Source organism: Empidonax traillii, unplaced genomic scaffold (assembly GCF_003031625.1).
Source record: "Empidonax traillii isolate 1590-97213 ecotype Southwest subspecies unplaced genomic scaffold, ASM303162v1 scaffold652:size654491, whole genome shotgun sequence".
Lineage (NCBI taxonomy): Eukaryota > Metazoa > Chordata > Aves > Passeriformes > Tyrannidae > Empidonax > Empidonax traillii.
The window spans coordinates 590,578-618,505 of NW_020955845.1; the positions used below are offsets into that span (position 1 = coordinate 590,578).

At 41.1% G+C, this 27,928-nt stretch overlaps 1 long non-coding RNA gene across 1 annotated transcript; it reads left to right on the top strand.

Moving 5' to 3' along the window:
- On the top strand, positions 1-27,742 carry LOC114065378. Its single transcript, XR_003572945.1, has 5 exons — positions 1-1,056; positions 5,042-5,182; positions 13,918-14,009; positions 24,609-24,719; positions 27,150-27,742. It is a non-coding gene; the product is annotated as an uncharacterized LOC114065378 (long non-coding RNA).
- The last annotated feature ends 186 nt before the right edge of the window (positions 27,743-27,928 follow it).

The following is a 27,928-nucleotide window of genomic DNA, read 5'->3' on the forward strand; positions in this document are numbered from 1 at the left end:
ACATAAATTTTACAAGTTCACACAGAAGGAGGTTGAAGAAAAACAGTTGAATAATATTTATAAGTGCAAAGACTACTTTCAAATTACAAAATGTTCAAGTAGTCGGCTTTGCATGAGGTACTAATTAATTAATCCACTCCTAATCTGTGCTTTTGTATTTTTATTTCTTACAGGATAAAGCATTAAGGCATAGTTTTACTTTTCAGTGTGTGGTGCACCAGGTACGTGAGTAATACATACAGAGTTAATAAAACATAAACACTAATGTGCTTTGCTTTACTGTTAAAACTACCTCAGGATTTACCAAATAATCCAACTCTTTTTTGAATCTCAAGGATACAATGTGTAAGCCCAGGTCAAGATGGGACATGCTTTTCTTTGGGAGCTACAATTACTGTTGATAGATGCCAGCTAGTTTTATTGACTGATTCTTTTGATCTTTTAGATCACATCACAGGCTTAATAATGTCTGACATGTCCACAAAGGCTGATGGTAGAGGAACTGGTCAGCTGGGATATTTTATTTTGCAAAGAAAATGCACATCAGGAACTTGGGAGAATGAGCTTGCTGCAAAAGTGAGACACTTTCCGCCTAAGCCAGGCAGGGGGAGCACCAAGTCTGGATATCCTCCTGCAGTGGAGCCACTCCTGGTTAAGGAGTGCCTTCAGAATACCCTGACCTCAGTGAATATTTTGTCTTCGACTTTGGAAAAAACACAGCTGATAGCATGGGATCAGCTGTTTGCTGTTTATGTTTTCAGGCTGTATCTGCGTAGTCTAAGTTGACTGCACTATAACTGTAATTTATTATGGTTAATTGGAGTGAAATTGCAGAAACTGGAGCCAGCAGAAACTGATGTAGAAAGGTCTTTGCTACTTAGAGAGTCACTAATGTTTCTGTGTTTTTATTGTGTTCTTATTTTCTGCCCTGATCCAGATTAAGGTACATCTGCCCCTACTGTTCTGTCACACCCGGTGGTCTTGCTGTGGAAAAAGGAGAGGATTTTTGCTTTCCCCCTTGAGGAATGCCTTAACCACGAGAAGGTTATGGAGCAGGTAAGCACCAGCGCTGCTCTTTTCCTCTGCAACATCTTTAAAAGGAAAGCGTTAATCCCGTTCTTTGGAAAGGAAATTGTGGGAATATACTTTATCAGGTGCACCCTGGACTCTGCACACGCTGCCACCCCTTGTTCTCCAGAGCTCCTGTGCTGACAGAGGACACAGAGGATTTGTAGTGGCATTGGGTGTTTGCTGCAGATCAGTTGTAGGAGTTTCCATCTTCCTGACTGTTTTGGACACTGAGTTCCCCCGCAGTGTTGTAGTAGTGAACACCTCACTGGAGTTTAGAGACTAAAAGATACAGACCAAAATTCTCAGATTCTTTAATGGAGTTGGATGCCAAGCGTTTCTGTGAAAATCTTTGGCAACACGTATTTTATGTGTTATGCTACTTTTGGAACAGCATCTTTGTATTAACAGCAGTGAGGAGAGTCACAGGATGTCCACATAGGACTGGATGGGGGCAAAGTAGGGACTGCCTTCAATTGCTGTTCAGTTTTTGCTGGCTTCTTGGCTTGATATTTTCATACCCTGTCACCATAAAGTGCTGCTGTAGCATGTTGGATTTGCCTGTTCCAGGCTAGATGAGGCTAAGTGGTGTTTATAATTGCCATGTAATTTACAGAGTTTAGCATGGTTTGGCTTTAAGCACACAGTGTTAAAAATAGATTTTTAATACAAGTCAAGCAAATCGTAATAAGCAAGTTGCTGGCAATAGCCCTTCTGGTGTAGAGAAGTCTTACATTCACTGATTGAGAGTGTACATTAAATTAATCACAAGCTCCCAGAAGTTAATATTAATTAACTGAAATCACTTTATATTGTATTTTGGAAATTCATTAATTAAGGAAGTTTGTGGTTATGTTCAGTCGCATCAATTGTCTTACGATCCATTATGTTTGAATCACTATCTCTCTTGTTCTTGGCACCTACTAATTTTTAAAGAAAGCAGTCATGCGTGCAGTTAAAACATTCTAAATTCTTAACAAGACTGAAAATACCCCTGTAGCAGCACTCCTTTTTGCCTCAAGACATTCTGGTTTTCTGTTTTTTCCTTTGGACTTTTTAATGAAATTTTCTCTGGATTTTTTTATTTTATTTTTGTTTGATAGATCATATATGAACTTGATGAGCAGACATGTTGCATTTTATCTTCTTAAGTAATCATGGTAGTGTCTTTACATAGATAGAAAGAAGCTGGCCTGAAGTTACCTTGGTGGGCATTTTGATGAAAAAATTTTTTCCCTCTTTAAACTGTAATTTGCGTTTAAAATCCTACATGAATAATGATATGATTTTGATATGTTATCACTCATGAAAGGCTGTTCTCTCACAAAAAAGAAAGAGAAAGAAAATAATAATAATAATAGGAAAAGAATTGTGTGTAGCCTCCTGGCTAGATAAGACATCCATTGTCACAGTAAACCAATACAACATTCTTGCTTGTCAGTCACTGCTTTTGAACCCCTATATGTCCACCAAACATGATCCTTTATTTTTTCGTAGCTCTTTTGAACAGAATAATGTCTTTTAGTGAAATTTCAAGTCATTGCCATTTTGAGTCAACTCATTCAGACAGAAGAAGAGCAGAAACAGTTCTGGTATGAATATTAGTATTGCATATTCCTGAAATGTGGGAGTGGGAATATTCCTTTGTATATGTAGATGTGAGTGATGTTTTTTCAAATTCTTTTTTTTTTTTTTTTCACAAAACCAGTTTTGACTGTTACATGTGTTTGCCTGTCAGCATTAGTTTGTGTAAATTAGCGTAAAGACATTGACAGCTGCAGAGAGATGCTCCCTTCTCTTTTTCTTATCTTAGTTTTGATCTTTAAAAAAAAAAAAAAATCCTGGAAGTTAAAATTCAAATCTTTTCATTAGGATGTCAGAAAGAACAAACAAACAAAAGAACAAGAGAACTCCTGCTTCTTTCTTTCATCCCAAACCTTGCCTAAAAACCTGAAGGTGCTACTAACAGTATTGCCAAGTTTCCCCACTACAAAGGGCTGCTCAGGATTTATAGTATTAGTTCCCTAGAAACCTAGACCGTGTCTGATTTTTTTTAATTTATTTTCTTTTAATGCTGGCTTCACTCACTTACTGAGGATCTTTTCTATTTATACAGTACATCTTAGATAAAGAAACTTGTGTTAGATACACCTCCCATTCTGTTAATACTGGATTCCTTTTTTTGAGTACTGCTAAAGCAGAACGTCAAAAGCAGTCAGTGTCTTGTTCTTCAAATGGGTTCTTGTTAGAAACTGCATCTAATCTAAATATCCATCCTCAACCCACACTTCCAGAGCTGTCCATAACAGGGCATAGATTTCCAGTTCCTCATTTTAAAAGGGAATGTCTCCTGTAAAATCCCTTGCATGTGATTCACCACACTATGACCTGTTTGTTTCCTGTGTCATATTCGGGGCTGGCTGGTGGGAGAAAGTAAACCTGAGCAAAGAGAGAAGATGTGTAGGTCTTGCAAAAGTAACTGTAACCTATTTTTATCTTTTTCCTACTGTCAGAAGGATGTAAACCTGTATGAACAGGGCCTGCACAGACTCTGACATCGATGTGCCACATACAATGGGGATATTGGAACTTCTAGCCCTTAGTCCAGAACTTATTCTACTGAATTTCACAGAACTGAGTGAATTGGCTGAATTCAAAGCTCCTGAAAGAAAATGTGTAGAGCATCTTTTTATGCATGAGGGCCGGAAACCTTTTTACGAACGGCTGCCTTTGCCTTTCAGGAGGCTGCAGTGTTGCACCTGGGGCATGTCTGGGAAATGTGGACCCTGCTGTTGACAGAGGTGGTGTCGTGGCTGCTCAGCAGCAAATCAAGGGAGAACAAGTCCTGGCATAAATAATAACAGCAGCTCTGATTCTGCAGGGGCTGAAGCCACTGAGTGGTGTTTTGTCCTTGGCATCAGATTTGGGCTTTGTCTCGTGGCACCAGACATACAGTCTGGTGAACAGAGACCCCCAGGTTGTGTTTTGCAGTGTGGACCTTCTGTGGCCCTGCTGCTGGTGGGGAGGAGAGCAGTTGCCCAGTTTTCTTGGACACTCTGATCAGCTTTTCAGTGTGCTTTCTGACACAGCTCCAGTGTACTGCCTTGTGGTGGTGTCTGCTTCTATCCAGAGACTTCTCTCGGGAAATAGCTGAGCTAATTTTAGAAGCAAAAACAGTCAAAAGAGGCCCATTTCAAATGCAGCCAGAGTACCTCCTGTCTAATCAGTTATGAAATCTGATTGATGCTAAAGCCTTTTCTTAGCAGAATGTTTATTAATCTTGAAGGGGGTGGGGAGAAAAACAACACAAGAGATCTTTTACAAGGCAGACATGAGTGAACAGAAGCTCTTTAAATATGAACTTGTGGGAACTGAGAGATTGATGCAATACATCACAGGGACAGAAAGGCCAGACGACAGCTTTCTGAGTACATGTTGGCATAAAATCAGATAGAGAGAAAAGAAACTATGCTACTTTTTGCCTGACATGACCTGAGGAAAATTACTGGCTGTTGTGGGGCTCTTGCATCGTTGTCTCGGGCATATCATGTTCTGTAGTGATTAAAATACAATTTCTGGTGACAGCAGGAACCCAAATGCCCTTCTGAATTGTGTGCAAAGTGCGACAGTTGTTGCTTCAGCCCAGGTCATGTTTCAGTATGCGCTTCAGCAACCGCTTTTTATTGCATTTGATTCCTTGTATCATTGTTCTGAATGAAAACAGAGGAAACACAAAATCTTATGGCAATATTCTGTTTATAAGAGGAAAGGTCACCTGTTGTCAGAGTCTGTGGATGTTGCATGGGTTTACACTGTTCCAGGAAGGCAGGGAAGACAAAATCGAAATCAAGCACATTTTTAAATCTTTCATCTAAGCTCTCTTTTACTTCTCCTTTTCAAGTTGTGCTGCAGAATGAACAGCTTCAGGAGAATACATTTTGCACCATGAGCAGAACTAGTGTTATTTCCATAGCAGGACTACTGTTGAAGGCTCTTTTCTTATACTGATGACAAGAGCCTGAGAGATGAAGAAAGTCCTAAATAGAGGGCATCTGTCATCCATTTTCTGGTGTTTGCTCCTGAATAAACCTTTGCCATGTTCCGTTTCACACAGGTAGGGCTTGTTTGCGTGGAGTTTTTTGTCCTATTTGAGTCTTACATAGCTATTACTAGACTTTAAAATGTTGCTGAGATGCAGGCATGAGAAAGAGACTTTAGGCTAAATAGTGTAGGCTTGAAACTAATGTATCTGAACCCAGCTTTAAACACATTTTGGGCTGTGCAAGTTAAAAGGTGCCACGTTATCTGGAACTGTACATACATTTCTCCTCTGACTGATAGGTGCAAAACAACTAACTCCCTCTTATTTTTGGGTAAGATGACGCTTCCCAGTCTTCCTTGCAATCAGCTTCAGAACAAGAGCAGTTTTTCTCTGTGCGAAGTATCTGCCACAAAGCTGGGGCTAATCTAGCACATCTTGCTACATCTGATTGTGCCTCAAATGTCTTTTTTTTTTTTTTTTTTTATCTCTTCAGTCTGGGCCCAAAATGAACACTGATGAGCTACTTCTTGCGTGATTTAAGTTCTTGGAGCACAGCTGATACGAGCTGTAAGAGTTGTGTAATGTACAATTTGTTACAGCTCTCTGCTGGAGTGGGATTTACCGAACTCTGGCTGCAAACTATAGTGGGAGCATATAAGGCTGTGCTGAAAGGCTTTGACAAATCCTACTGAGAGCATTTTTTGAGAAGTGCAGGACCCTCTTGAAGATACATGCAAAGATCCCATGTGAGGCACAGAGCAAGAGCCCGAAGGCAAAGAAACTGCTCCACTGTTCATGTGCTTAAAAATTGCTTTGGTGCTTAAGTCACTTCTGAGCCAAAAACAACCAGATATTAGACCTCAGCGAACTTGTGAATGTCAAAAGTATTTTGGGAAATTTTGGAATCCTTCATCATAACCACATATTTGGCCAAGATATGATGTGTGGCCCCGGTTCAAACAAACTGTAAATACTGCCATTTATCCAAATTATTATTCCCTTGCTATGTCTAAACTTCAAAGAAAAGCAGTTTCTTAATAGTTTGTATGATGCTATAAATAATATTTTTCTTTATTGCATACTGAGAAAAGAAAAGCATTTCATGAGTCATACTTATTGTGGGGTCTGCAGACAAAGCTCTCAAGGCTTTATGAGTTTCCACAATGTGCAAAAGGCTTAAGATTCAACGGTCTTGCTTCTTCCAGCAATAAATTAAAGACAGATTGTTAAAATACTTGGACATGAGTAGCTGAACCTACTTCAAGACACACCTTGGTGACTGAGCTGCTCTCAGATTGAAGCAGAGGAAAGGAACTATATGCAAAACCTCCTTACAAGGTCAGATGAAGGAAAATCTTTGCCCAGAAGTTCCTTGGGTTTGCTTGGTGTTATCAGTCAATGGGGTGGAAGTAATATGTTCACTGAATGCTGTAATGCATAACTGCCAGGATTGATTTGGGTTTTTTTTAATTACTTACTTGGAATGAAACCTGCTTAAGAGAAGGGACACTTAACCATGATTTTACTGCAAGTAACACAAATCCTGTTCTGTTACAACTCTAATCCTGTTAAAGTCCATGACAGCAGAGAGAAAAAATTGATCCTCCTTGTTATAACTTAAAACTTTGAGCCAAAATGCCAGATAAGCTGCGTCAATACCATTTTGATCGAATATCAAATCTCTTGTATGAGAATTGCTAAATGTGGAACTTCCTGTTAGACTGTATCTTTTGTAAAACCACAAAAGCAAAACCTGAGAAGACAGCGGTTTTCCAGGTATGCAGTTCCTTGCCTACAGTGCTACCTTCTGCAACTAAGTGCCTTTGAGTGACCCGAATGCTGTGGTTTTTTACTGTCCCATGTAAGTATCAGAAGATGTGAAGTTCAGTGGATGCATCTAGATGTTTAAGCAGGCCTTGCCTAGCTGGAAGGGTAGTGGCAGTATCCTTCCTTTTGTCTCAACAACAGCTGAAATAATAAACCACGCTCTGTGATTGGACACAGCGTTATCTTCAGTACCTGCCTGATAGGCGAGAGGAGCAATCAGAGCCACAGTAAGGGCAGAATCACCAAGAAGTGATTGAACAGGATTCTCTGAAGAAAATTCCTGTGTCTTCAGAGGTGTCATCCAGAAATAAGCATTTTGCAATGGCTCTGAGGAAGGCGTGTGATACACTGAACCACACTGAACGATCTTCTGGCTGACCAAATCTATTCCATAACATTGTCAAAGAGTCCAGTAAATACATCTGGGAATCATTTCCATTTGTATGCAAAAGCAAATATAACTGACCCTTTAATACACTTCTGCAGACAGTCATGTCTGTGAACTTTGCATCTGCAGAGATTACGCTCAGATTGCTTCAGATGCTGTGCCCAAACTTAGAAGGCCAAAATGAAACTCTTAAGTTTAACTTTTTTTTTCACCCTTTTGAGAATGAGATCCTCTTGAAAAGCTTTGGTTTCTTGATCTGTCCCCCAGATTTGGAGCTTGTCCCCACTGTGCTTCCAGTTTCTGCTTTTCCATTTGGAGACTAGAGAGAACAATGCTGAATTGCTGTAGAATATTTTTTAACTTCGTTTCCATGAGATTTTTAGAGGTGAAAGTACTGTAAAACTAGTAATTAGTTCTATATGATACACTCAGTAAGGAAATGGAAGATTTAAGATTTCTAAATGAGAGCACTGAGATGAGTGATTGTGCTGCCAATATTTGAGTAACAATTAAAACACACTAAGCACTGAGAATGGATTGCTGCAAGTGATGGTAACTGCAGTATTTCAGATGCTCAGTACCTGCAGGTCAACAGCTTTTGTGCTTTCTCCCTCTCTGCTTGCCTCTTTGCAGAATTTGCAATCTTTTTTTTAAGACTGTATGAAGACTCTTCCTGTTATGTTCTTTTTACTGTCTCTCAGTATGATTTTGATCTATGGTCTTGTTAAATGAACTGTAGGGAAATACTTGATTACTTGGGAAATCAGCTCTTAGGGTCGGTATTTTTTGTTTAACTGTATTGTTAAGTCCATGAAACAGCAAGATACTCAAGCACAGACCTCTTCAATGCATAGCATTTCTACAAATAGTAAGTGACTGCTTCTGTGGTATCTCACCTAACACACAAATGTCCATATTTATAGGGGTGTTTCAGTGTGTCAGGGGGTACCAAAAGCATTTCCATGCAAGGGATCGGGATTTTCCACCCTCAAGAAATCTGAAGCTTTTTATTGTTGTGGGGTAGAAGATACTGGCAGCAACTAAAACCAATGCTAGAACAGTAAACAAAGGTTGCTTTTGTGTATTTCTCCCAGGCATTCATCCAAACGAAGCCATTTCAACTTGAACGTGCAGGTGTCTGAATGCAGACACAGATGCTACTTAAGGACAAGATGAAGGAGTGAGTAAGTTAGTTTTCTGTATCTGGCCTTCCCTAAGAGATCCATTTGTCTCTTTGGAAACCACTGTAAAAATTCAGATTAATCTCAGTAGAAGATGAATATATAAATATTAGCATGCCATTAACAACCAGTGTGGTCCCTGTGGATCAGCTTCCAATATTTTCCCTAGCTGGTGTCCCAGTGTGTCCAATGCAAGCTTAGCTTCAATAAGAATGATTAGTAGAGAAAGCTGGGTCTCATCACTGTACTGCTGGTCTGTGAGTGCAGGACTCCTTTCTCTTTGGCTTCTTAGGAGACTAAATCTCCACAACTTTGAAAACTTCTGTGTTTTCAGTCTTGCTACCAAAATTGTTTCCAATAGGTCTCAGCTGAACGAACAATACCTTACAGCTCTAAAGGTAACCAGCTTAAACCAATCAAATTCCACTTGGAATTTTTTTAGGAGTTTCTCTTTGTCCTAACCCACTCCCTCTGAGAAGCTCTTTTAGGATCTCACTATTCTACCAGTCAGGTAGTTTTCTCCTATCTCCAAATTCAGTCTGTTACCAGGCCACAGATGTTCTTTTGGTCTTAACTTGCAGAAATCTGTGCAGGAAGTGCTCACTGTTTCTCTCAGTATTTCTTTTGTTTCTTGTTTGGCTTTTTATCGTAAACAAGGAAGACTTTCCCTCGAGGCTGATTTTGGCCTCTGTATTCATGTTCAACTGGTAACTTGTGTTTCTATGCTTTGCACTATGTTCTTTGTGCAGAAAACCTGAAAAACGTTAACTTTCTTTTTCCTTTTGTGAGCCATGAAGGGAAAATAAGATTTTTTTTTTTAATTTACCTGTTAAATTCATGTGAATGTTATTAAAATATAAAATACATACAGTGGTGGAATCTTGAATTTTCAAGTTTAAAACTGGTAGATGTTAAAAGGACCAATAATTTGTCAATATGATCTCCTAAACAAGCCTGAAGGATTAGGGATGATCTCTTTGCTAAAGTTATCTTCTACGTTGAAGGATATTTATCTATTAGCTTGTTTATTGGAGATTTTTGGTGGTTATTTTAAGACAGGGCTGCTGAAACTGTCAGCTCTGCTTTAGCACTTTGGAATTTATGACTTCAGAAATGAATGCTGTGGGTTCTCTTAAAGATTAATAACTAAAACCTGTAATTATTTCTGGGGGACAAAACAGGGACTGTTTCCTTTTCACTGAAACTAACCTAAGTGTCATGGGTTTGTACAATATGCAATTTTTTTATTTGTCTTGGTCACATGACGTACCAGCTGATGATAAAGAAAGGCAGAAAAAAAACCCTCCTCTATAGTTTTCAGGTTTCATATTATTTACATGAAACTAGGGTGAAAGTTAATCCTGCAGCACGGCAGAGAGGGTTGTATTACAAAATCTTTTCTCAGACAGAACATGGTTTCTGACCTAACTGTGTATGATGAGGTCAAATAGACCTTTCAGTTGGTTGAGATATTTTTTTTTACTTGCTTGGAGGAGAGCAGAGGGAGGAGGAGATGCAGAGGAGAACTAAGACAAGGATTTGTCAGTGTATTTAGAGAAATCAGTCATAGAAATCACGTGTGTATCAAGCACATCCGGCCTTGGTCTTTTAGTTTGAAGATGAGGATAAAATATTGAGTTACTGGAGACAGAAAACAGCAAAGGCAAAGGAAGCCAAACCCACTGTCAGCAAGTATGTTTCCAAATACAGAATAGTTAATTATCTTTCCTTGTTAAGCATGTTTTCTAGAATTTAAAAATAGCCAGGAGCACTCTTTAATCAACACTACAAATTATGATCTGGCAGTGACCTGCTTCGAGCATCCTGCAGGTCTGTGCTGTCCGGGTGGTCACGGTGGGGACAGATTTATGAGTTTTCCTGAATGCCTCCTGGACAGCTGGGAGGGAGGCCACTGTTCTGTTTTTGGCATGTAAAGGAATGCCAGTTGTGGCAGAGTTGCCTAAAAAGACCTCAGAGAAAAAGACTTCAGGCCAGTTTAGGGTATCAGATAAGACAAAAAGAGCAGGTCCTTTAAGGAGTCCACAGGCCCAGAGGAATACACAGCAAATGTGCCCTCAGACAGTGGTTCTGTGATTTTATAATAAGGTCCATCCCAGGTTTGTCCACCCCCAGTTCTGCCCCCACACACACCCCTTTGGGAATCGGGGATGGGGGCATTTGGGACCCCTTCTTCCTCATCTTCTTCTTCAAAGCACGTGCAGTCCTTGGAGCTTCTCCAAAATTCTGCGCTAGAAGGTTGCTTTGTTTGCATAATATCTACTGGTTCAGGCCTAGAGTGAGATGTTCTTAAACAGGAGTGTTTTTCTACAATTCTACCGTGAAAAGAAGACTAAACATGCTAACAGAATTTAGAGGGATTGATAAAGGGTAAGAAATGTAATACAGCAACATTAAAATCTACGTTTACTACACAACTACTTCTAAAATCTATAGAAGTTAAAAAATCCCCAAAAAAGCTCTGAGGCAGTTGTCCTGCTGTGGATAAAACGGCCTAGTGATTCACAAGAATTTCAAAGAGTTGCTGGTGGATCCAAAAGAATTCTGCCTATCCATTTAAATTACTTATGTGATGATTTTTCAGTGCTCCTCCTGTTTATACTATCCTTAAACTTTTTTATAAAATTAAGTGAACTGTTGTTCCTCCAGCTGTTTAAAAAGAAATAAACAATTTCTTGCTGCAGGCTTATTTATGTAATTGGGCCAAATCTTAACTGAATGTATATCTGTATCATTCTACTAATTTCAGTGAGAAAGAACTCACTAGAATTGGTAACTGAATGGAAATTCTGCTGATTAAAAGCAGCTGATGAACCAAGAACAATAGAAATGTCATTTTATGTGTTTATAATGTCCTCTAAAATGGAATAAAAAAATTAATGAGAAAATGTCTGGAGGAAGGAAAATATTGCATTATCTCTCCATATTGTATTGTCATCTTCAGAAATTACTCTGAAGGAAGAATGACTCATTTTGGAAAACAGAGAAGGTAATGAAATATCCATGAAAGGTCTGAAAACTGAATGGTTGCAGTGTCTACTATAAATAGATTTTCATAAGGGATTTCAGTAAAATATCCAGGCGCTGACTTGGACAAGTCATTAAATGTTGGGTGGTAGGGTTGCCTGAGTTTCATCCAGTGGAATTAATTAAGAATTCTCAAGTCACAACAAGTATTACAATGTGGTCCTTATTTTGGCTACCAGTGCTCCTCCTGCATCTCTTCTTTCTCGTGTTATCTTGTTTGTTACTTCCTCTCGTGCGTTGCAGAGTAATAGTAAATGTCTGCACCTATTGTACCTTGATGCTTGATTAAAGCAAATGAAAATGGAGGGGGAAGAAATCTGTGCAGTCAGAAGAAAGCTTTTATAGTCAGGTAAAATATTATCAAGAAGAGAAAAAGCCATCCCTGTGAAGTGACTCTATTTCTAAAAAGAGGAACAGCATATTTATTAGACTCTGGGCTGGTTCTTCTCAAAGACGAGCTGGTCATGGAGCTCATCAGTCATTCCTACCAACATCACAGCAACAGGAGTTGTGGAAAGAAATGCTCAATTACAAGTGTTCTGATCTTTCCCCATGACTCTGTGCCAGTAACCCTGATAGGAGGTTTTTCTCCAGCCCTGGTCTTTCTAACTCTGACATGCAGTGAGAGGGACACTTGTAAGCACTGATGAGGAGAACAGTAGCGTCCCACTCACATGAGGATTAGTTACTGCACAAAGAGCTTTATGGGACTGTAAAGTTCGATTCCTTTTTGCTCCCTCAGCTTTACAAGTTCTGATATTTCTTGTCCTGTATTCTTCCATACTATTTATAACCTACAGCTACGCAGATCGCCCTTACTGTAGCTCCCCTGCTAGTTTAGAAGAATGTTATTGTCGCCTTTCTGTCTAAAATTACTCTAGTGTGCTTTATCTTCTCGGTTTCCTCTTATTATTCTCCCTCAGGTCATTGTTCTTGATGTTATTTCTAAAATTAATGTATTGATTTCCTGTCTCTCTCCTTGTCTTTTTATTATTAAGATGATAAATGTTTAACGATAGTCTGTCATTTATTACATATACCGTATCTCTCTTAGAAGAAAATTGCCACCCTGAATTTAAGAGCTGAATCACAAGTGTTATGGCCAGAAGGGCCATCAAACACCTCAGTGTTCTTTGTTTCAGTGCTTCATTTTCAGGTTGCTGATAAAAAAGGACTACTTGTGTTCCAGGAACTGTGGTTTGCATTTACATCTCTGAAACTAACTGCCACTAAATGCCTGTCAAAACAACTTCTAAAGAGAAGCTGCTGTAACAAAGATATTAATCTTAATCTTACATTAGCTCATATATCTGATATGTGCAAAGCCTGAAAGTTTCAGGTCCATAACTATGCTGCTTCTTTACCATTCAATCTTCAGAGTGAAATGATTCCAAGTCCAAAGTCAACTGCAGCTCATATGAAACCAAAGTGGTGTTTTCCTATCTGGAACCCCAAGCCAGACTAGGTTTCTTCGATCTGGTAAAGTGTTATGTGTTTGGATTTAAAAGGTTATATTTTGCACTTTCACCCACTTTTACAGCCAAGTCTTTGTAGGTTTGAGCTCACATACCTGCTGGGGGAGCCTCCTGTCTCAAGGGGCAGTGCCCTCAGTGCACTGTGTAAATCTGGTCTTGGATTCAAACTTAGTCTCTCTTGTCTGTCCTTCTGCCAGTGTGCTGCAGTCAGAATTCTCTGGGAAAAGGCAGCTAAGGCTTGTCCTGCGGAATTATATGGTCCTTGGGTGCAAAGGAGGGGAAAGGGGGACATGAGCACCTGAAAATCCATATGAATCTAGAGACACAGAGAGAAATGGAGCTATGAAAAAGAAAACTGGGTGAAGGGTATGGATCCACAAGAGCAGGGAAGGGTGGACACTGCTCCTTGTGTGTTTGCTCAGAAACATCAGGAGGTTGGGATCCCACATCTCCTGCTGGAGGCGGAGGCTGGAACGCCCACACCCTGTGGCTGAAGGGCAGTGTGGGCAGTGCTGATCTTTAGCTATGGCACCGCTTAAGGATGTCATCTAAACAGTCAAAGCAAAAGCTAATCCAGCCCACGTGTTGGAACATGGCTGGAGACCGTTGACTTGAGTGGAATTTCACTCCAGCACAGGCTTACTCCAACCAAGGTACTATATTCGGAAAGATAAACATAAATGTATGCTTATATCCTGAATGCAAGTTATTCAAGTTAGATAAGACAAGAGAAAGTAAATATGAGTAATGCTATAGACCAGGGTGCCAGCTGACCTTGTGTTTTGTCAGCTCACTTCTCAGTATTTGCTCTGCTGAAAGGAATGCTTGAGTGTTTCTTTGTAATGTTTGTGAAGGGATTGATGTACTCATCTTTGTGCTTTTCTGTCTCAGCACTGCAAACAAGATATTGAGTGATTAATGTACTCTGGTAACTCCATGGGCACGCTGAGCGACACGCCAGCTGCTCCTGCCGAAGCCCAGGGGTGAGTACAGCAAGAGGAAGATGCATAATGTGTACAGTATGTAAAAGGATCTGTGGGGAGTTGAGGAAGTTTACTCAGCCATAAAGAGAACAGGTTTGTGTGTGTGACTCCGTAGAAAATCCAACATCCTGTTTATCAAAGGAAGTCTCTTGTTTTTTCATAGAACGAGTCGTCCTTGCATTTGCATCTTTTGGACAAGAGGAATTAGGAGAAAAAGTAAAAATAACTGCAGTATCAAACCTTCTTCCTGAGCCAGCCACCCCCATGGAGGGTGGTTGAAAGACTCTGCTCAGGCAGAGAAGTGTAATTGTGTGGTCAGCTCCCGGGTGGGAGCCCTGCTTTATCTCCGAACAATAGAATAATTTCCATCTGCTTGGTTGAAGCAGAAACCCTCTCTGTTTCTGACAATACTTGGCATAGCGTTGACTCTAAAACTACAATTTTCCATTGTTTTTTTGACCCTCGGATAACTTTTTTTTATGGATAAAAGCTTACTACCTGCGTGTTTTGTGTTCGGTGTCACTGGCATTGTGCCACACTGGCTTTTCTGCTGTGTTGTCATTAGGAGGAGGAAACTGCGAGACAGCGGCTGTATGTAGACAACTTCACTCATTTCTAGTAAGGTCTTGCTGAGTGGCACCAGAGGGTGATGCCTGGCCACCAGAGATGCAATCTGCAGGGTTACCTCTACATGTTAGTGCTTTCCAAATCCATATTAGAGATGGAAACCTCTGTCCCTTTTAGGCCAGTGAAAGTCATCTCAGGTTCCGAAGAGTCGAAGAGCGTTTTTTCCATCTTGTGCATAATGACAAACAATAAATATTCCATTAGGCCCTATCAGGGCTGTAGCAACAGCAACGCAGAGGCTGTGATGCACACGCACAGCTTTGCACATGGTTTTATTCATGATGCTCAAGATGGAATTTTTGGGAGGAAGGGCTGATGGGGAGAGCAGGTTCCAGCTGGGGGTCAGCAACGGTGGGAGGGAAGGAAGACCTGAAGCTGCCTCATCAGGCTTCTCAAAGAAGAAAAAGCATGTGACTTTGCAGAAAGAGAATATACAGGTTTATACAAGATCAGCCACAGAGTACTTTAAAAAAAAAAAAAAAGTAAAAAATTAAAGAAAACCAAAAACCTCATGATTTTGTTAGTTTTAGGCATGTGCTGCTGTCCCCTATGGTAAGCCTGATAGCTTTCTTTGCCAAAGAATGGCAATAATAAAGTATCTTTAGAAACAAAATGAACACTTTTATATATGCTGCAAAGCTGTTGGAGCAAAAGGCAACCCCTGACTGAACTTTGAAATGTCTGCTTCCAGAAATACAAGCCAATGCCTTTATATAGCAGCATACTGACAAGGATAATTTATGTATTCCACAGTATAGAAAATCCTGGAGGCAGTGTTATTTTTAGCTGTGTAACCTTTAAGTATATTCATCTATATACGAGTAAATTGGATTTTAACAGGTGAATGACTTAATATAGCAAGGCAGATGAATTACAGATGTGGACAATGTCTGCCCAAATCGCTATTTTTTCCTGGCTCTAAATTATTCATCTGGGATGGCCAGAAGCTAGCTATGGGGATTATTGATAAAACTGAGTTAAGAATAGATTAGAACATTTCTCTTGTGCAGTATAAGGTTTCTTTGTTGACTGCGTTATTTTCCATCTTCCATTAAGCGCTAGAAGCCAGACTTTTTTAACCCAATTTTAAGCTATTCATGTTCTATATAAGTAATATTATTATAAATGCTTGAGTTCCTTGTTTGCAGGGCAAGGGGTGCTCTTTTAAAAGACATAATATTGCTGTAAACAAGAAGGCAAATATTTCAGCATTTTGCTTAGGTATGGATTTTCTGGAGAAGTAAAACTCTCTTTCTGAGAACTTGCCAGCTGTCAGAGCTGGGTGGCTGAAACGTGCAATACCCTTTAATTTTAGTTGGTGGTGCCAGTGCAGTTGATATTCTCCTGTGAGCATTAAAGTTTTAACCCAGCCGTGGTTTTGTATATTTTTTGTTCTTCTCTGTCCCTTTTTTCACCATTTCCCTTTATTTTTAATACAACTCGATTACTGAGAAGGTTAAAGAAATCTTTGACCTGTACCAAAAAATGAAGAGACAGAGTTATATAAGGGGAATTAATTTGAAATGTGATAGTGGAAAAAAGCATCATTCCCTCCAAAGCGTAAAGTAAATGAGGTTTTATTCCACAATATGTGCAAGAAAGTTCTAATAACCATGAAAAATAAATGAAGACTGTACAGTGGTGTAATAAATGTGAAGTGATTCTGTCCTAAGAAGATCATAAGGGTTATTTTTTTGCTACACTAACATAGTGCTTCATTGCATCTGACATTAATTTGGGTTCCCAGCTGTCATACAGAGGTTATAACTGAAATCAAGAAAAAAAAATCATTAATGAAGAAAAAAAAAAAAGGTACAGAAGTGAGTCCAAAATCCTGATGTTTCTTTTGGAATGGAATTGGATTATTTTAGTCCTTGGTTCTTGAATAGCTGTAAAGGAGTGGTAAAACCAGTAACAGAAAAATTCTGGTGCTCTGTATCAGAAATGTGGAGAAAGGACAGCAGGCAATTCCTGTATAAACTTCAGAGGTTAAAGATTCAGCTCTAAACTCTGACCTTGCCTTTTTGTGTCATCAGCATGTATTTCCTTAGTCTTTTTTCCCCAGTAATGAGAATAATGCTTTCTCTTACATACTGTCTTAATTACTTTACTTAGTTCCATGAATGTTTTTTTTCAGTTCCAAGGTGAACATCTTCTTGTGTGTGCTACGTTTCCATGTGACTTTGAACTGTAAGGTAACTGTAAAACAAACTACAGTTCATCAACCTTGCTGGTAGTACAAGAGAAAGCATTGTCCCAAACATCTTTCCCGGCTGCCTTCCTGCTTCTGATCTTTGTCCAGCTCTAGGTTTCTGAGCTGTTGGATATGGTGAGTAACTTGATAACTCAAGTCAGAGTTTGCCTTTAGATGAATGGAAGTTGAGGTACAGGTTACACATACAAACTTACTGTTTTTAAAATGTCCAGCTGCCTTATTTTTGTCACTCCTGGGTTTGACTTCGTGTGTAACTGGGACAACTGGAAATACTGTACTGGTGTGAACTGTGGTGGTGCCTCTCAATGAAATGTCATTGCCATTGCAGTCGTTATTTAAATGGCCTTCTGGAAAAGGAGATTTGGGTATAAAACAGCAAATGGGGAAATAGAATTTGAATGACATGATCTAACAGGCACAGAGTTTATAAAGGGGGTACAATAAATTACCTGAGTTAACATATACAATCACAGAAAGAGAAGAAAGTTGGAAGTAGAAGATAGCTCCAGTGCAGTTTAAAGCTGATACTGTCTCTCAGATGATTTTTTTTTCCTATTTGTTAATGTGCTAACTTATGATACAGAATCATGCCATTGGGCATTTGAGGCTTTTAAGGTTACTGTTGTTATTCCACTAAGTCTCACTATTTTTTATATTCCCTTGCTGTTCTCCATGTTCCAGCCAGGGTATATCTTGATGGCCAGGATGACATTTATCAGGTGTTCAGTGTTCTTTACTATGGCAGTCTTACCAGTGCAATAATTTGTTTTGCTGCTCTTTCTTCTTCCCTGCCCTACCTCTTCCTTCCTCTGCCCTTTCCTCTGCTCACACTTGGCTGTGCAGTCTTGCCCCATCCTTGAACTAGTTGTGAGCCATAACTGAGCTAATTTATGTTTCTAACAAAATGAGCTAAAACAGAAGGGCCTAACAAGTGCCAGAGCCCAGCTGAACAAGCTGGCTGAGAGCAGGGGGAGGGAGGGCTGGAAAATGATGGTCTGTGCAGAGGAGTTCTTCAGTTATGTCACAAGAAACAAACCTTAGCCCCACTGTGGCTGTTTCTTTTTGCTTGCAACAGCCTATAGAGGAATTGTTGAGGGATACATTCCGTGCAGGTAGCTCAGGGGGCAGCTGGGGGGCAGGAGCCTGGGGAAAGAAGCCACGAACTGCTGACCCTTTTCATGACAAAGGGCGTGGGGACCCGTGGCACAGCCAGGTGAGGGACACTCAGAGACACAGCAGGATCTGATGGCCCCAGACTCCACTGCACTTAGACTGTGAGGGTATGAAAGCCCAGGAGTTCCTTTTTTCGGGGTCCTTCCTCAGAGGTACCACCTCAAGTTGTTAATTTCTTATTTAGTTGTTGCACCGAGATTAAATTGTTTTAAGGATTGTGACGCCTGAGACTCTGCTCTGGGAAACCCTGGGCCAAGCTGGGGAGGCAACCTGGTCTGACTGTGAGCGGAGGGGGGAAGGTGTAGCTTTGGAGGGGCTTTGGCCCCAGCTCAGGTGGTCCAGCTGTGACTGCCAAAGTGGACAAGTTGGACAAGGATGCATCCTTAACAGGAACTATAGGCCAATATAGAAACACTGGCCAGAACGCATCAGTTTGATGAAAACATGTGGTTTAAAGAGTACATGTCAGAGGGAGTGCAGCCAGAACCAGGACAAGCCCTATGGGGCACAGTGGAAAGCATTTCCCCTGTTAACCTTGGCACTGTTGTTCCTTGGCACTGTTGTTTCCTTTCTGCCTGTATGAAAAGTTTTCTCTTCCTGGACTTTGCATTGTGTTTCCCTGAAAGGTTTCAGTCTCCCTCATGGAAATTATGCAAATGTCCGTGTGCGCACGTAAAAAATCTGACAATGGCACAAAAAGTACAGGACTAAAATAGGTTTTGCTAATAAAAAAAAAAAAAAAGAACCTATGTAGCAATGAGAGACCTAATTTCCCTTTTACATTTTTAAGTTATTGGGAGATAATTCTGTTCATGAGTCTGCAAAAGTCTCATTCAGAAAATGAACTATAAATTTTAAGAAATGGATGCACAAATGCAGTGACAATGATGAAGCAAAAAACCCTGGGATCTAGAAGCAAATTAATTTGCTGCCCCAGATCTTTAACAGCTGAAGGAGTTCAGTTTGTGTTTCAAAACAAGCTGACCTTCTAGCAGGGGCCAGGCATGAAGCTTTTTGCCAAAGGTGAATGGTTTGGAAAACTGAGCGTGTGTGAAAAGGGAAACAGTGGAAACTATTCAGTTTGGAGTGCACTTGGGCTCTGGACAGCAGCTATGTAAAAATGTCAGCCTCTGACTAAGTAGGTCTGTTTTCTACGTGTATAATCAGGCTCAGCTTGTTCCCTGTTTCATGTCCTGCATGCAGGTTGTACTATCCCTGCAGTGGATATATGGGTGTTGGTGTTTTAGTTGCTTGGTGCTTCGCAGCCAACAGCAGATGAAGCAGATGCTGTCCCAGCCTCGGCCATAAGTGGAAGTCTTGCTTTGCAGACCCTTCTCTGCAGTTCTCTTCTTGTTTCACCCTTGCAGGTGCTGGCAGTGCCACAGTCCCAGCAGAGTCCATTTTGGAAATGTTTTCAGAAAGCTGGGGCTCTGCAGGACAGAGCTGCCAAGCATGCTAGAGGCCACCCTGCCCCGTGAAGTGTAGGTGTACCTTTGCCAAAGAGCCTGATGGGCAAGGATCGGGTCTCTCTTCTGCTCATGTCACTCCAAAACTCCGGAAAGGAAGCACCGAGACCTCAGGTCTAGCAAAGCACGAGTAATGCCACTGAAATCAATGTAACTTCTCCTAGCGATTTGCTGGTGGCTTGAGGTCCTAAATTGTGGTGGGAGCCACCCAAAAACATCTATTCTGCTGTAAATAGGAGTATTACACATTGCTATGTTTATACTTCTGTTTTCCATCAGATTTTAGGCTCTTCTAATAACTCCTGGAGTTTAAGAGATGGGTACAAATGACCTGTAATCGAGTGTCGTTTGTCTGACAGGGGAAGTTAATAACGTTAGTCTTTGAGGGAACTATAGCAAGAAACATAAATAGGAGCAGAACACTGTGTTCCTTCTTCAGTGTCTCGCACTGGTCCTAATACGTGAGCAACCTACCAACACAGCGTTATCAGATCAAAATGGCCAGCCAATAATAAATCAGCCCTGGCATTAGCAAGGCTCTCACTGTACAACAATGTGACCTCCAGTCTGGAAGAGACTTCATATTTTGTCAGAGATGTTTGCATTTGGTAAAAAGCGAGTTGCACCAGGACTTGGTAGATGTGCGACACGAGTCGGAAAAGCAAAGGGTTACACGGGGAAGGTGTAAATTCATACAGAGCATGTGTTGATGAGTTATCCTCCAGCTACCCGGAACAGCTGCAGGGGCCACTAACTGTTTCCAAAACACAGCAGAATTGGGCAGACAGCAGATGCTCGGTGGCATATGGGTTACAGCTCAGATCTGGACATTACTGACTGTAAATGGCTCACTCACTGCTGGGGGCAAAAGTAAACCTCTCCATGCAAATGTGTAATACTTGAAAACTGAATGTAGGTAGATAATGAAACCTGCTTGCAAAGTTACTGGCATTTCCATGTACAGAAAAAATTGTCTTTTTATCTTAAAAACTATTTGAGAATAATAGTGCAGAAACCCCAGCATAATATATGAGACTATAATTTGCCTCCTTTGAAATGTGGATGTGGAAGAGCAAAGTTCAGTGTTCTTTTATTTATAGACATCTTGGTGGTAGTGGGTGTTTTTTTTCGTAGCTGTGTTCCTACATGCTATCAGCCTCCATCAATGGATTTCAGATAGATCCCAAACCAGAAGCTTTAGGATTTTTCCATTCCCTCCCCTGCATTTTCCAAGCTTTTGTAATCCCAGTCACAGACTGTTCCAAAAACCATGATGGACAAAGCATTAGCAAGAGTCTCAAGAGGTACTGTTTCTGTTGAAAAAATAATAAGTATTTGGTTCAAAATGATTGGTTGGATTTAAACTGTTTTGAAGTCAATTGTAGTGAGAATCTACTGACCCTACTGCAGGATGAATTATTCCTAGAGATCCAGCACAGACATTCAGAGCTACTTAGCTAGAAGTAGCAGGGTATCTCAAACCCAAAATACCACACTAAAGGCTTCTATTTACTATTTGTGTACTAAGCACAAGGAGAAGGGCATGGAGCATGGCAGGAGAGAGAGAAGGTAACTTCTATTTTATGCCACGAAATTGCATCTGGCAACACAGTGTATCTATTTGTGAACACTGTAAATGAGCCTGAACCGTATGGGAAAGTGAGTAAGAAGGGATCTGTGCTATTGGATGTACAGCTGATGGCAGAGGATGTCCCCTGTACTTTCTGCACTGTACAAAGGAGGAAGGAAGGGCAGGTTGCACAAAGGCTGTACCAAGCCTTCAGGATTTCCTCCCTGAGAATTTCTGGTGAATGTCAGAGAGCATTGTGTGTTACACAGATAGGTATTGCATCAGGGCATAAATTATGCATGCACATCTGTGTCAGAAGAACGTAATCACGGATGCAAAACTGGGCATGCAAAAAGAAATGCTTGAACTATGGTTGCTTGTAAAACTTTGCTTAGTCTTCCCTGAGTACGTACATCAAGACACGATCTTTAAATCTAGAATTTAAGTACTGTTTTGATTTCCAAGTACACTGGAAATGCGCACTGCTGTCCAAGTTTGGGCACAGCTGTGGCCAGCTCGTACCCCCATCTCTGTGCAGATCATTCACAGGTAGGTGACATATGAAATCCACATGGAACTGGTATTTTTTGGTGCCCTTGTGCATTCTCTAGTTTCTGTACAGCTTTGCTGTTGCACAGAACGTCTATAAACATAACCCACGGTCACCTTTTGTACTTTCTCATTTTCTTCCCAGACAAGAATGGTCTGGTCTGGACTTTGCAGTACTCTGGGATGTATGAGCAGTCCATCTGCAGTGATGCAGGGAAGGAGTCGCAACCTCAGCCAGCGATCCGAGCTTGCTGGCAGGAGGAGGTGTGGGGCTCTGCCCTATATTTGAAGGTAAAAGTGCAAAACTTCACACAGACCAAAGGGACTCAAGCATTCACTTGACAGATGCAGAAATCTGCAGTTGCAGAACAGCGTCAGAGCCAGAGCACCCAAAACAAAACCTGCGTTTCCCTAGAGCAGGATCTGGCTGGTGATGGAAATGTCTTTCCACCTTCCTATGCTTGCAGCACTGCTCTCTGTCTCGTCTCTGTGTCTTGCAGGCACAAGCTCTTTTAGCTGCTAGCAGACTTTTTTCTGGCTTAGAAATTTACCTGTGAGGCAGTTCCTCTGCAGAGCCCAGCAACAGCAGCAAAGAGCAAAAGCATTGGAGACTGTCGCATCATAGCTCTTCGCTGAACTCTCTCAGAGGTCTGTATGAGACACTGGCAGTTTCTCTGAAAGAATAATCAAAACTCCTCAAAGTGTTTAAGGAAAATATGGCAAGAATTTAAGTCTTGTGTTAGAAAAATTGTTTGTATCATTCCTGAGAGAATTTATTTATAAATAATGTTGTAGTACATTAACTTCTTGTGCACCCAGTCCTACCCGATCCGCTTTTTGGCTCTTGAAATGTTTAGATGGAAAATACAAATTTATCTAATTATGCTTACTTATTGTCTGCCTCTTGCATTTACAAAGATGCAACCAGGTTTAGAGCTAAACTACAGCACTTGTTTAAAAATGTGCTGTTTCAGGGACTCTTACGTAAAATGTTTGAGTTCTGCATTCTGCTTGAACTTTGTTTTTTCTTTATCTAAATTTTTCATTGCTGTGTCATCAGCATGGAGGAAAGATATGTGAACTAAAAGAGATGTAAACCCAACATGTTTAGTTCAGTGACACCCATGTGCTCAGATCCTAAATCCACATAGATGGAGGTGTAAGAACTGGACAGTACACTTCAGGAAAGAACTGCCTTTACCCTGGGATTGACTCAGCATTTTTAATATTTCCCTGTCCAACTCCACAGGTTGTCTCTGGAAGCCAGAATAATGTACTGCTAAATGTGATCAACGTTATTTTTATTTTGTGGTAACAAAAAAAAAAAAAACAAACAACCCAAACCATCACCCCAAAACCCCTGAAAATCTTCAGGTCCTGGTAACATTTAGAATTACGCACATAACAAAGCCCTCACTGGTGGGACCTTGTGCTGATTGCACTGAATTAAGTACAAGGTGTTGCACCAAGGGACGCACAGGCACTGCCACACTCCCTAGAGAGGTGACAAATGCAGCAGCCTGTTTCTTTCTGTGCTAATTGTGCAATCTCTTCTTTGTCATCATCGAGGCAATTCTTGCCTGATCTTGCAGCAGTCCGTGCTGGTCCCCTTGCCTTTTGTGTGTGCTCTTCTGCAACCCCAGGCTGCCCTGGGATCTGCTGTCCCTGCTGCTGATGGCAAGAGCTGGGTCACAGCTGTCCCCAGGGGCAGTGGCAGAGGCCAGGGACTCTTTCACCCCTCGTACTTACGTGCTCATAGGTGTTAAACAAACAATGATGCAGTGCCCGTTTCTGGATCTGTACACAGCCCCACGCTCATATCTTGCCTCTGCTGTCTGTCTGTAGGTTTTTCCATGATGTGCCTTTATCTTGGCAGTTTCTCTTGACAGATTCTTGCTGTCTGAAACACAAGGTTCATACATCAAAAGGGCATCCCACCCCCATCTGAGGGGTTATGTCCATAAATGGTATTTAGATTTATAAACCGAGTAAAGCAGTTGTTATTTTAAGGAGATGCTGCTGAAAGTCTGGCTCTGGCCCTCTGCAACTAGGTCTAAATAATAATTTTTACATGTTCCACAGTGGTGAATCTGTCACCTGCCAGCAGATCCTCTGCTCTGCAGCAACAGGGGCTCCAGGCAAAGGCAATGGCATTGCACCCCTTTATCTTAGTCCTAATCACTCAATAAGAATTTAAAAGCTAAGACCTCTTAAGTAATACAAAAATGGGAATTTGGGCTGGGGAGGAAAGTGGGGGTTATTAGCCTTGTATGTGGTAGCCTTTTGTGCTTTTGCAAGTCACATTTCAGTCTTTGCTCTGCAACCACTAATGCTATAAATATGTTTTTAAAAGAAAATTGAATTAATCATATTAAACAACAGTTCCCATAACTGAGGGCTCTCATAAAGCAGAAAAGATCCCTTAAGTTGGAAACGCTGCCCAAGCGCAACGTGCTTTCAATTTACCTCTGGTTCTAAGTCTTAAACTTTCACTTTCCATTTTGCTTGCCCAAACCTTGACAAATAATCTCACTTACAGCATATTGCTAAATGCTCAATTAATTAACATGCCTTGATTGTTTTCTGCCGCTGCCTCACCGCCCTACTTTTACTGCTCTGCTCAGGAAGCTGTGTCATGGGGATGTGTAAGTGCCACCGCGCTGACACCCGCAGCTGTGCACGATGACATCTCTAAATGAATCAAAAGGGAAAGGCAAATTTCAGTGTGCATATCCTGGGCTGCAGCAGTGACTGATATGGAAAATATTAAGAAGTGGCAGAATGAGTAGCGTGTGGGGGAGTGCTGGGTGTGTGTGGGGCTTCACGAAAAAAAAACCTTGAGCCGTCTGACAGTTGTTTGAGTAAGTCTTAAATCGACAGAGCGAGAACAAAGGCTGCACCTAAGCTTTCTGGGCTGGCCTAAGTGAACAGCAAATCAAACAAGCAGGGAGCATCAGGTTTCTATTTTTAAACTGAAAGTTCCTCTTGGTTTTGTGCAGAACGGTGTGTGACCAGTGAAGGTCGCACCTTTCTATAACGTGTGTGATGATGGGGAATCGATAGGAGTCTGTGCTTCTGTTGGCTGGAAGTGTGGGAATGTGCACCACAGTGTAAATATCACCTTCGTGCCCACTGGGACATGCAGGTGAAGCGTTATCAGCTGCAGGGTTGTTAATAATCCTGGTGTGATTCGCAGCACGAGAGGTTATCCAGGCCCACTCTGTGGGTCAGGCTCCGGGTACAGTGCAAACAGCTTCTCTGGGAACTATGCACGTAGGTTCAAGTATTTGACAGCTCTGAGTCACTTCTTAACCTTTCTCTCAACCACTTCAGTAGTTGAAAGTGATGAACAGTTTTGCCACCGAGCCCTGCCTCGCCACGCGCTCTCCCCCCAAACCAACAGCTGCTCCTTGCGACTGTGAGGTGGAAGGAGATGCAGGGAGCTGGCTGCTTACTGTCCCAGAAATGCCAGAGCTGGCATCCTGCTGGGGGTGAGGACGTGTGGGTGAGAGGGTAGGATTGCAACACCCTAAATATAGATGGGAAGTCCCCAGTTACGCTGCTGTGGGACTACATTCCAGTCTCTGACAATAGCACATGATTTCCAGACTGCATTTTTGCAGCATAATGCTGGGTTTGCCTTTTTCTTAAGTAAGTGCCTTGCACTGTGCTATTCAAGCTGGGGGTGTGCAAGCAACTTTGGCATAATATAGAAATATATCCCTGACATAAAGCTAGGCAAGTATTTTCATGTTGGAGTGTACGTGCTTGTCTGTGATATATAAGCTTGTCCTGGGCTCCTGCAGTGATAATGCAGAAAGAGAACTTTCAATCACGCAGATTTTTTACTGTTTGTCAATGGCTGCTTTTTTTTTGCCCCTTTCCTTTTCTGCAGAATTCAGCAATTGGTAGCACTGACTGTGTGTGCTCACAAGAGGATACAGGAGGGTCAGGGAAAATATGAAGCTCCTAAGTCCCAATTACAACCTCAGCAAAAGTCCTGAGAAGCTTTTCAGCTTTGCTTTAACCCATTCCCATTCCTAGATCTGCATGTTGACTGAATCCCTTAACTCTTAAGGATGTTCTGCACAGTGGCACAAATCCCTGCTCATTGCCTTACTCGTCATGGCAAAGACAAGATGATCCCTCTCTGCTTGTGCTCTGGCTGCAAACCAGTGCTTAGAGATTTCTCATAAGCAGGCCTTTGGCTCTAATAATCACTCAGCCTCGTTTAATTTTTTTGCTTTTCAGTTGTTTGTTTTTTTTTTTTTTTAATTTTTTATTTTTAATCTAGCTAGTCACATCTTAAAAGCTGTTGATCCCTTCAGCCTCTGGGTGATCCAGAGTGTAATTACAGAGTGTGCAAGGACATGTTCCCGCTTGTTTGCTTTAGATCTCCCTCCCAGCAGATGCAATTGGGTGCCAGACACTTCCCGCATTATGTGAAGCAAGGAGGGTTTGTTTGGGTTTTTTTTTTTAAACTTCTCTGCACTGCTTGCAAAATTATAAACAGGCCCCTCTGCCACCTTTTTTTTCTCAGTGTAAAATATTAAACCCCATCAGAACTGACTGTTGGGGAACAAGGTGTGAAGTCCTTCCTGAGAACATACCCTTTGCCAGCTCCCAGACCAGCGGCGAGATGAACATGGATCCGATTTCACAATCCGGGGCTTTCTGCTTATGGTCTTGTTCCCATGGGCTTTTCTGTGGGAAACAAACCTCTGAAAGGGAAAGTTGTCCAGTGTGATAATGGGATTTCTCTTAAGCACTGGCTACTGCATGCAGCGGGAGCCCAGGGAAGCCAAAATTGCTTTTGAAAGCTGTTCCAATGTTGCCTGGGGATTTTCTACGTCTTTATTTTCCATCTCCTCCCAGTAACGTAGGGCAATAAAATAAGACCTAGTGTTAGGAAATTGCTCCGGAGTTAACTCCGGGGTTTTTTCAAATTTAAAGCGATTCCTGAATGTCTGTGTTCCTGGTACTTTACTCCAAATGTAAGTTTATTTCAGCTTAATGTAATTCCTTGAATGGGCTGAACTAAGTAATCAAGAAACAGCTGCGTACCAGCATCTGAATATTTCTATTGTGGACCAAGTACTGCAGATTATTTTATTCCACATTAACTATTCCAGCAAATTCTCCTATGAAAAAAAAAGTTCAATGGAACTGTGGAAAGAATTAAAACCTTTTTTTTTCCCCAGTAAATCAAAGCATCACTGTAACCTCATTGAATTGCTTCATATTTTCCCAGACTGAGGAACTAAAAGGGTATTTTGGATAGGAAATTCTGTTATGCTGACATTTATAAATGCCAGTCTTTTTACCAACCATCTCTTTTTTTTGCAAATCCTATACTCTGTTTCAAAGGCCTCCTTTTAATTTGAGAAGCAAGAAAGATATAGCAATAACTTCCCTTTTTGTAACAAAATTGTGCTGGCTTTTTTGTGTGGCTGAGCTGAGTGTGAGGTGTATTTCCTTGGTTCTTTTCATATGTCCCCAAAATGAGGTTTCTCATCTCCGTTTCCCTCATGTCCATACAGGGGACCAGGTACCAGGCAAGCTGGAAGACCTTCTTGTCAACCTTCTTGTCACTCAGCTATTCCCACAACAGTAAGTGTTGAAGATGGTGGATTTTCAGACATGACTGCTCAGCAAATATCTTTCAGGAAAACCAAACCAGAAATCTACGGGGCTGGAAAGTTGATGTTGGCTGCTAACAGTAGGTATAGCAGTGAGAAAAGCTTCTTGATAACCTGGGGCTGCTGCAGGACAGAAGGAAAGGTGCCTCCACTGCTGGGGCTGCCCCATCAGCCACATCACACTGGCCGTGAAAACACGGCAGGTTCTTCTCCAGGGGTTAAAGTTTTAAGTCACAACTTTCACTGCAGTTTGCACTTATGCCTAATTAACTCAAAATTAATGATCCAGAACCTAGTCCAACAGTTATGCTCCACGGTGCAGAAAAAAAATCTCCCTTTTTATGTTCAGGATAATACTTTTTTCCTAGAACAGTGTTGGTTAGTCTTGAAGACCAAAGAATTTTAAGCATAACTTGAATGTATACGTTTATTTCACTTTTGTTTCTTGTCCAAATTGTTGAGCCTTTTCTAATGCCCAGTATTGCATTTCTTCAATTTCCATGTCTTTACAGCTTTCATTTAAAAAAATAAATAAATAACCCCCTCTTCAACATATTTAGCTGCATTCTCACAAAATCCTCATCTGGATACTCAGGTGGGGTAATGGGAAAGATTAAGATAATGCTTCTGTGGCTGATTACTTGATTTGAATTTCAGGCTTTTCTGAAGGCCTAAACTTG